Here is a 10,820-nt window from a genome sequence, read left to right on the forward strand (position 1 = left end):
GGTCCACGCTCGCTTCTAACTTCGTCTTCTCTTCTTTTTCGGAGCATAATATTTAACACCCTTTAACGAATTGTTTTGCAGGAATCCGTCCAGTGAATGCAATCATTTGCTCGTCAACGCTGCGCAGTGCTCCAAAGGCTCCAACTGCAGACATCGCTGCCTGAATGTTCTGACGAGTCGTACCATCCAGAACTTGTCATGGGCGTTGACGTCCTTTGGTGCATTCGAGTCAGTAATGTGGAGCGTAGCGCTGAATTTGCACTCATAGAGTCGGCTATTGTAGGGATGCGCTTTTTCCAAGTACATCCAGACTCTTCGGAATTTTAACACTCGCATAATCATCAAAATCCCTAGGAACACCTTGATTTCTTCGGCTGTTGTTCCCAGCTCCATTCCATTGCTTTGAAAAAAAATAGATATTTGTAGATCTCGCAAAATCGTCAATGAGAGTTGGTGTGATATACCGAGAAAAGCACACCATGGGCTCCTGTGGCACTGAGCTTCCTGCTTTGTAGTTGCAGTTTGTGTTGGTGGGAGCAAACGTCCCCTTCAGCCACTTTACTGAGAACTTGGTACTTGAGGTCTTGTATTAGGGATCTTTGCTGGCAGCCAACAAAGTGCTGGGTGCTGCTACCAATGTTCGCCGAAGGTGTGGAGCTGCCAGCATTTGGGTCCTGGAAAAAAAAACATTAGTGAGTTAGTCAATTAATACACAACTTAGCTCAGTTCATCTTAATGTGTTTTCACCTTGCCATTCTTCTGCTTCATCATCGGAGAAGTCTGCGTCGGCGACATCACCACTGGCAATTCTCGTGAACAGCACTTCGGCGCTCGAATCATCCAATTTTCTCCCTGTGGATGCATGGTTCTGAATACCTGCACGTAACCAGCCTGTTTCATACTGCTCTTGTCCAAGAAACGTAGTTTTGAGGATAAAATGCGCCACTTTATATTGTCGGCATTAGGGCGCCGTGTCCTAAGTAGCGGACGCGAAGCTCTGAAAGCCCACTGAAGCACTTCTTTGTCTAAGATAATAAATTTCGTTTAACACTTCTAAATTACCTTACATACACATTCCAAATAATAAAATTCATTATTCACTGCCATTTGAAAATAGAGCATGCGAAAGTAAAAGCTACTTACTCGTCCCGCCGTAAAACGTTGCCACGCCAACGTTACGTTGCCGTAAAACGTTGCCTCAAGCTGCTGACGCAGCTTTTATCCTCAAGACCTGTCCATATGTATATGTATATGGAAAATATGTATATGAAAATAAAGTACCTTTACTTACTTACCTACCTTACTTACCTACCTTACTTACCTACCTACCTTACCTACCTACCCACCTTACCTACCTACCCACCTTACCTACCTACCCACCTTACCTACCTACCCACCTTACCTACCTACCTTACTTACCTTACTTACCTTACTTACCTACCCACCTTACTTACCTACCCACCTTACTTACCTACCTACCTTACTTACCTACCTTACTTACATACCTTACTTACCTACCTACCTACCTTACTTACCTACCTACCTACCTTACTTACCTTACTTACTTACCTACCTTACTTACCTTACTTACCTACCTACCTACCCATCTACCCATTTACCTACCTTACTTACCTACCTACCTTACCTACCTTACTTACTTACCTACCTTACCTACCTACCTTACCTACCTACCTGCCTACCTACAATACCTACCTACCTACCTACCTTACCTGCCTACCTTACCTACCTACCTACCTTGCCTACCTACCTACCTACCTACCTTGCCTACCTTGCCTACCTAACCTACCTACCTTACCTACCTAACCTACCTACCTTACCTACCTACCTACCTACCTACCTTAATTACCTTACCTACCTACCTACCTTAATTACCACCTACCTTACCTACCTTACCTACCTACCTACCTACCTTACCTACCTTACCTACCTAACCTACCTACCTACGTACCTACCTACGTACCTACCTACGTACCTACCTACGTACCTACCTACGTACCTACGTACCTACCTACGTACCTACCTACTTACTTATGAAGCGGTATGAGCCTTCGAACAGAAGATGAAGAAGCGTGGGAGCCGGGGGGAGAGAGGAAGAGAAAAGTGAGAAATAAATGTAGACGAGATGGACGCCAGTTCCACAGCAATGCTTTACGTCTACTGTGTCCTTTAACTAGGAACACTACAATATTTTGGCGCAGCCGACAACTCACTCCAACATGTGGGTGACATTTTTCCTCGAGGAGACCTCCGCAGAGAAGATCATCTTTTCGAGATACCAAGCTCAAGACGAACCAGCGGTGGAACTACCTCGCGAACTCAACTCGGCAGAACTCGTGAACCTGGTTTTAGAGAAGGCTTCCATAGACATTGCTGAACTACGTCGGAAGGGTGCGGTGAAAGTGAACTTGCGTCTGGCGATCTTCGACGAATTAGTTCTTCAACCGATGCGTCGAAAGGACTCTGGATCACGGTCTTCGACAGAAGAGGTGAGCCTCGTTTTGAAAGCTCTTCAGCTACAACAAGAACAGATGGCGCAACAAAACCAACTGGTGACGTCACTTATAAGCTCTCTAAACGCTAAGAAGCCGGCGACTAATTTTGTAGAACCCGATGCGTTCGACGGCATGTCTTCAAGCCCAGAAAGTTGGCTTGAATTCTATGAATATGCCGCTGGGAAGAACAAATGGCACTCTAATGAGGACAAGATTACCAACATGCGTAGTTATTTAAGAGGTGTTGCACGGAAGTGGTACGATCTGCACATTATTGAAGATGTTGGCAACTCTTGGAACCAGTGGAAGGAAAAATTCTTGACGACATTCCGAAGCAACCCAGTGCAAAGATGGGACGCCCGGCTTAATTTCAAATTCAAGCAGGGCTCCCCCGTCGAGTATTTCTTTAAAAAACGCCACCTTTTAAAGCTGGCCGACGCTATGCTTCCTCCTTCTGCCATAGTAGCTCTAACAATGCCCGGATTGCCCGCGGAAGTCCTGAAGCTAGTGCAAGCACGATCACCTAAAACTATAGACGGGCTCCTGGAGTGCCTTCACGACCAACCATCTACTTCAGAAGAAAATATAACCGCTGGCTCAAGCAGTCGCTTCAGACGGACCAGCGCTGATTGGTCAAGCCGTAATCCGCGAGAACCGAGCCGCCTTGCAGGCAGTACAGAGAACTTGGGTTGGCGTGCTCCCAGAGGTCGAGTGAATAACGTCGACAACGACCTTGTCCCCCTACTTTCAGACGATCAAGAGTCTCTGACGACAAAAAACTAATAAACAAGGGTGATCAGTCCGACCCGATGACCACAACTGAGACTGTTTATTCAACTTGCTCTAGCCTACTTCACATTCCTGTCAAAGTGGGAAATAGACATATGATGGCTTTGGTTGACAGCGGTGCTTCTGTGTCTATAATAAATGCCAAGCTGGTAGATTCAAGTCACCTGCATAGTGGAAGAGTACTACGGGTGCAAGGGTACGACGGAAAAGTGACAATGCATAATCAGTGGGCCTCAGTAAACATCGAGTTCCAAGGTCATGAAATAGAGAGTGAAGTACTGGTGATAACAGGGGGGACGTACGACTTTCTGCTATCCAGACCAGATATAAAAAAACTAAAAATCAACGTATACTGGGACGATGAAGTTTTAGTGGAAGGACTATCAAGGGAAGAGACACAGCAAGATAGAAAAGATAACCTGGGAATTGTCAAGTGCGCGGAGGATATTGCAACGACCTACCCTGAACTGGTATGCATAGGAAGCTATCCACAAGCGATGAAGTCGCACAAGGTGCCTTTCGAACTAACTGACAAGGCCGCATTTCGCCCCCATCGAAATGCGGCCGCCGTGGCCGGGATTCGATCCCGCGACCTCGTGCTCAGCAGCCCAACACCATAGCCACTGAGCAACCACGGCGGGTCATACTTCTCCAACTACCCCGGTCATGTACTAATTGTGGCCATGTTGACCCTCCAAACTTCCTAATCTCATCACCCACCTAACTTTCTGTCGCCCCCTGCTACGCTTCCCTTCCCTCGGAATCCAGTCCGTAATCCTTAATGACCATCAGTTATCTTCCCTCCTCATTACGTGTCCTGCCCATGCCCATTTCTTTTTCTTGATTCCAACTAAGATGTCATTAACACGCGTTTGTTCCCTCACCCAATCTGCTCTTTTCTTATCCCTTAACGTTACACCTATCATTCTTCTTTCCATAGCTCGTTGCGTCGTCCTCAATTTAAGTAGAACCCTTTTCGTAAGCCTCCAGGTTTCTGCCCCGTACGTGAGTACTGGTAAGACACAGCTGTTATAAACTTTTCTCTTGAGAGATAATGGCAACCTGCTGTTCATGATCTCAGAATGCCTGCCAAACGCACCCCAGCCCATTCTTATTCTTCTGATTATTTCCGTCTCATGATCCGGATCCGCAGTCACTACCTGTCCTAAGTAGATGTATTCCCTTACCACTTCCAGTGCCTCACTACCTCTTGTAAACTGCTGTTCCCTTCCGAGACTGTTAAACATTACTTTAGTTTTCTGCAGATTAATTTTTAGACCCACCCTTCGGCTTTGCATCTCCAGGTCAGTGAGCATGCATTGCATTTGGTCCCCTGAGTTACTAAGCAAGGCAATATCATCAGCGAATCGCAAGTTACTCAGGTATTCTCCATTAACTCTTATCCCCAATTCTTCCCAATCCAGGTCTCTGAATACCTCCTGTAAACACGCTGTGAATAGCATCGGAGAGATCGTGTCTCCCTGCCTGACGCCTTTCTGTATTGAGATTTTGTTGCTTTCATTATGGAGGACTACGGTGGCTGTGGAGCCGCTATAGATATCTTTCAGTATTTTTACATACGGCTCGTCTACACCCTGATTACGCAATGCCTCCATGACTGCTGAGGTTTCGACTGAATCAAACCCTTTCTCGTAATCAATGAAAGCTATACATAAGGGTTGGTTATACACCACACATTTTTCTATCACCTGATTGATAGTGTGAACATGGTCTATTGTTGGGTAGCCTTTACGGAATCCTGCCTGTTCCTTTGGTTGACGGAAGTCTAAGGTGTTCTTGATTCTATTTGCAATTACCTTAGTAAATACTTTGTAGGCAACGGACAGTAAACTGATCGGTCTATAATTTTTCAAGTCTTTGGCGTCCCCTTTCTTATGGATTAGGATTATGTTAGCGTTTTTCCAAGATTCCGGTACGCTCGAAGTCATGAGGCATTGCGTATACAGGGTGGCCAGTTTCTCTAGAGCAGTCTGCCCACCACACTTCAACAAATCTGCTGTTACCTGATCCTCCCCAGCTGCCTTCCCCCTTTGCATAGCTCCCAAGGCTTTCTTTACTTCTTCCGGTGTTACCTGTGGGATTTCGAATTCCTCTAGACTATTCTCTCTTCCATTATCGTCGTGGGTGCCACTGGTACTGTATAAATCTCTATAGAACTCCTCAGCCACTTGAACTATCTCATCCTGTTGTATTCATATAGGAGGTTGTGGCCAAGTACTGCACCAGGGTGGCCAATCCTGCTCTGGTGAGGGAGTGCGTTGCCGGTTCTGGTCAGCGGGATCAGGCCACACTCCAGGCCTGTTTATGCAATTTTATCAACACGCGGATTTTTTTTAATCTGGTGGAAAATTGCGCGGCACCGGGATTCGAACCACGGACCTCTTGCACGCGAGGCGGGTGTTCTACCTCTACGCCACCGCTGCACCTGAAGTCAACTACACCACTACTGAAAAGGAAGCTCTTGCTGTAAAGCAATTCAGTACTTCCGTACGTACCTAGAAGGTGCGAAGTTTACTTTGTTCACGGATCACCAGGCACTCACTCATCTCTTGAATAAGACCCAACCTAAGGGACGTATCGCCAGATGGGTGAACTACTTGCAGCAGTTTGATTTCACCATCTCCCACAGACCTGGACCCCTTTTGACTGATGCAGATGCATTGTCTAGCCGATTTCCGGTTCAGGAAGTTTAGCAATAAAGCTTACAAAGCCTGTTTAGGAAAGTTGACAAGTAAAGATGCTGCATAGTGAACTGTTACATAATTACGACACACGTGCCGTGTCTTACTGTATACGACAGCACGCCGGTCGAAGGTTGGAACATGAATCTTTATTGCTTCCGTCTCGGAGCGTATAAATACGAAACAGAGGGGGAAAGGGGAAAGGGAGAGCAAGGGAAGGATATCAGACGATAAACGCACGTGCCGTCAGCGCTAAAGGCAGTCTGATTGCGGCTGACGTCACTTTACAACATCTCTTCTCCCTTAATACTGAAGTCGCTGTACTGGTTTTCTTTGACGTGTAGAGCGCCGCAAAGCTTGGGGTGATCTGACGGATTCAGCATTGCTCCCTGCGAGTTCCGGCTGAAGTTCATGCTCAGGTTCTGTTATGCCCCCTTGTTCGGCTGGCGTTCCCGGCGACAATGGGTAGTCGCGAGGAGTACCTGTTCTTGATTCTCGATTTGCCGCTTCTTGGTCTTTACCAAGCGGTGGCGTCGCATCTTCCCGGTTCCGCACCTAGTCAACATGTCGTCTTACTGATCCGGCTGGTGTTCGAATGCTCACCATCCGAGAGCCTGTTGTAGACTCTACTCCTGGAGTCCATTTCTCACCCGTTCCGAAGTTGCGGGCGTACACGGTAGCTTCAGACAATGGCAGTGGCCACTCGTCTGCTTCGTTGGCTGGCCCTGCGCGTACAGGAGGGAAACATGTATCTAAACGGGATCGCATTTTGTATCCGAAGAGCAACTCTGACGGTGATTTTCCAGAGCGGTTAGGTGTCCTTCTGTAATTGAAAAGCAGCTTGTTTATATTATCTTCCAACCGCCCCTCACCAATCTTCTTGAGGCCGTCTTTAATTGTCCTGACAGCCCTTTCTGCTAGTCCGTTCGATTGGGGGTGATATACAGCTGTGCGCAGATGCGTTATGTTGTTCCTCTTGACAAAAGTAGCGAACTCGTCAGCGGTAAACTGCGTTCCATTATCGGATACGATGGTTCGTGGCACGCCAAATCTGCAGAAGATACCGCGCAGGCAGTTGATCGTGCATGAAGCATTTGCTTGTCGGAGTGGCACAGCTTCAATCCACTTGCTGTATGCGTCCACGACCACGAGTATCATGTTCCCTGCTATAGGTCCCGCAAAATCGATATGCACCCTTGCCCATTTTTCAACAGTAGCGGGCCAGCTTTTCGGCGTTGCTGTAGCTGGCATGGGCAGGTTTTCAACACAACTCTGACATGACGCTGTCACTGCCTCAATTTCGCGATCTAACCCTGGCCGCCAGAATGACGATCTAGCCACCGCCTTCATAGCGGACGATCCTTGGTGCGTCTCATGCAAAAGGTATAATATGCGACGTCGCGCCTCCATCGGAACGACTACTCGCCGGCCCCAGTATAACAACCCGTGGGCCAAAAAAAGCTCCAATTTCTTGTCAAAAAAAGGTGCGACACTCGTGCTCAAGCCTTTTGCGCAGGGCGGCCAACCGTTCTTAGTGAATCGCATAACTTGACTGAGAGCAGGGTCACCAGCAGTCAACTGCCTTAGCTACTCAACTGACACAGTTCCCTCATCGAACACAGTCAGGGCCAGCAGATAGTCTGGTGGGTCCGCTTCTGGTGGCTTCGGCTCAGACGTCCGTTGTGGCAGTCTACTAAGGGCGTCAGCGTTGAGCAGTTGTTTACCAGGAGAGTATTGAAGCTGATAGCGGAATCCGCCTAAGTACAGCGCCCAGCGCTGTATTCTGGCGGCTGCCAATGCTGGAGTTGGTCGATCCGCCTTCAGCAGGCCCACGAGTGGCTGGTGGTCGGTGACCAATACGAATCCTCGGCCTACGAGATAATCACGGAATTTCGACACTCCAAACACAAGGGCAAGGGCTTCCCTCTCAAGCTGGGAATAATTTTTCTCAGCCCTTGTTAGCGTTCTAGAACGTAACCCGACAGGTTTGTTTATCTTTCCGAATGTATAGAAAAGCACGGCCCCTATTCCGTCCTGTGAAGCGTCACTCTAGCTTGAGGGGTCTCTCGGGATCATAGTGAGCCAGCACAGCCGCTTCCCGAAGGCATTTTTTTGCTTCACGAAAAGCTGCTTCTTGTGCATGTCCCCAGAACCAACGTGTGCTGTTCTCCAATAACTTGTACAGCGGTGCAAGTACGGAAGACATGTTGGGCACGAACTTCGAATAAAATGTAATCATGCCCAGAAACGACCTCAACTGCTGAACATTTTCTGGGTTGGGGGCTCGCGCGATTGCTTCAACGTGCTTCTCTATTGGATGCAGACCTTCACGATCAATTTTATGACCCAGATACGTCACTGCCTCTTGGCGAAAGCTGCATTTCTCAAGTCTGAGCTTCATTCCATGTTCACGGAAACGTTTTTCTGATACCAAAACGCCGTCAAGGTAAGCCTGAACACCTGTCAGGCCCTGCAGAACTGATTCTATTTTCCGCTGGAAGATGGCAGGCGCGGAAGCTATGCCGAACGGCAGTCGGTTGTAACAAAACAACCCACGGTGTGTATTGATTACGCACATCTTCCTTGAGTCCTCATCGAGGGGAACTTGGTTATACGCGTCTCTTAAATCCAGCATGCTGAAGCAGTCCCCACCGTTCAGGCATGCGAAAATGTCATCAATAGCTGGCAACGGGTACTGCTCCAGTTCACAGACGGGATCCAAGGTCACCTTAAAGTCAACGCAGATTCTAACCGCGCCGTTCTTCTTCATTACGGGCACAATGGGAGTAGCCCACTCGGCGTGCGTTACAGGTGACAGTACTCCAAGCGTTACGAGCCTATCAATCTCTTTCGAAACTTTGTCGCGTAAAGCAAATGGAAGGGAACGGGCCTTACAAAATTTCGGCATGGCGCCTTCCTTGAGCTTCAGATGGACAGGGTGTCCGTCAATTAGACCCAGCTCGGGGCTGAAGACGTCTTTGAACTCTGACAGGACGGCATGAATGGCGGGGGTACGGCTGCTTCCTGGACCAGAGCTTTGTTGCACTGATACGTTCAACACCGAGGATCCTGCGTCATTGAACTTGGAAATCAACTCTCGTCCACAGAGGCTCGGACCTGAACAGTTCAGGACCATCAAGGAACCCTTGACCTCCTTGTCGTTGTAGGACACTGACATATTCAGTTTCCCTAATACTGGAAGTTCTCCAAGATAACAGGACAGTTTAATGAATGCGGTTTCTAATTGCGGCCAACGTTCACGGTTTTTCTCAAAAATCTCTTTGGACACAACACAGACCGGTGAGCCGGTGTCCACAATCATAGGTACGTCAATGCCACACCATGTGAAAGTACGAAGAATAGGTGGTGGTAGCCGACCATTGGAGGGTGCGGTTAGTGTCCAAATGTGCGCATCGTCTGCATTTTCCTCAGTGACATCCGCTGTTACTGCAAACGCTTCTCCTTGCCTGCATTGTGAAAGAGCTTTTGGGCGTCCTTTCCGCACGTCGCTTTGGCACATCTTCGCCAGATGGCCGTATACACCACAGCGGTAACGCCTCGCTTTCGCCCAGCCGCAGGCGTTTCTGTTGTGTTTCTGACTTCCGCAACGCCCACATACTGACATTAGTTCATCAGCTTGTCGTGCACTGACCTTGAGCACGGGTTCAACGTCAGATGACATCTTTTCATCTTTTTCCGCTGCTTCTGCTGATATGGCAATTGTTTCAGCCTCCCTCAACGTCAAATCTGTTTTCGCTAATAGCTGCTTCTGAACAGCGCTTGACCTCACTCCACAGACGATCCTGTCGCGAAACATCCGGTCTAGCATGCCACCGAAATTACAGCCATCCGCAATCCGGCGAACTTAACGATAAACTGTTGAATGGGCTCACCTTCCAACTGGCAGCGATTGAAGAACCGATAGCTCTCCGTTATTTCATGACGCTTGGGGTCGAAGTAGTCATCCAAAACTGACTGCTTCCTCGTACGTAAGAGAGTTTGGCTTCCTCGGTGCAACCTGTCCTGAGAGCACTTGCACGGTGCGCGTACTCAATGCTGCTACCAGCAGCGCCCTCTTCTTTCCCGAGTCGCTGACGCCAGTTGCCTCAAAATAAGCTACTGCCTTCGTGATGTAAGCCTTCGTTGTCGGACTGGTCATCGTATTCCGGTAGTTGATGATGAGCCATGGTCGGTATTTCCGCGGCCGCTGTTTCCTGCTTAACTGCCTGGCTTAATTCATTTTTCACCTCGAGGGTTCTGTCTGGCCTCGTCGCCACTGTTACATAGTTACGACACACGTGCCGTGTCTTACTGTATACGACAGCACGCCGTTTGAAGGTTGGAACATGAATCTTTATTGCTTCCGTCTCGGAGCGTATATATACGAAACAGAGAGGGGGAATGGGGAAAGGGAGAACAAGGGAAGGATATCAAACGATAAACGCACGTGCCGTCAGCGCTTGCAAGGCAGTCTGATTGCGGCTGACGTCACTTTACACTTTACACTATCGTCACTTTAGCGATAAAGCTTACAAAGCCTGTTTAGGAAAGTTGACAAGTAAAGATGCTGCATAGTGAACATACGACGACCAACACCTGAAAGAGCACCGCTCAGATTGCAGCAACCTCAACAGGAGTTCGGATAAGTAATTGCTTACGAGCAACACCTTTTTCCTGTATGAATGCAACTCCGCCCGACGAAGCGAGTGCGGCTTCGCTGCCTTTCCGGAAAACAGTGTATTGCCTAATGAAGTTTCTTTGTATTCGTTTTAGGTGTGTCTCCTGAACGCATAGCACCTTTATATTGTATTTGTGT

At 48.2% G+C, this 10,820-nt stretch overlaps 1 pseudogene; it reads right to left on the reverse strand.

Moving 5' to 3' along the window:
* Positions 1 to 440: 440 nt before the first annotated feature.
* LOC126538424 (uncharacterized) lies at positions 441 to 10,361 on the reverse strand (annotated as a pseudogene).
* Between the last annotated feature and the right edge of the window lie 459 nt (positions 10,362 to 10,820).

The sequence above is a fragment of the Dermacentor andersoni genome, chromosome 4 (assembly GCF_023375885.2).
Source record: "Dermacentor andersoni chromosome 4, qqDerAnde1_hic_scaffold, whole genome shotgun sequence".
NCBI classification, from domain to species: domain Eukaryota; kingdom Metazoa; phylum Arthropoda; class Arachnida; order Ixodida; family Ixodidae; genus Dermacentor; species Dermacentor andersoni.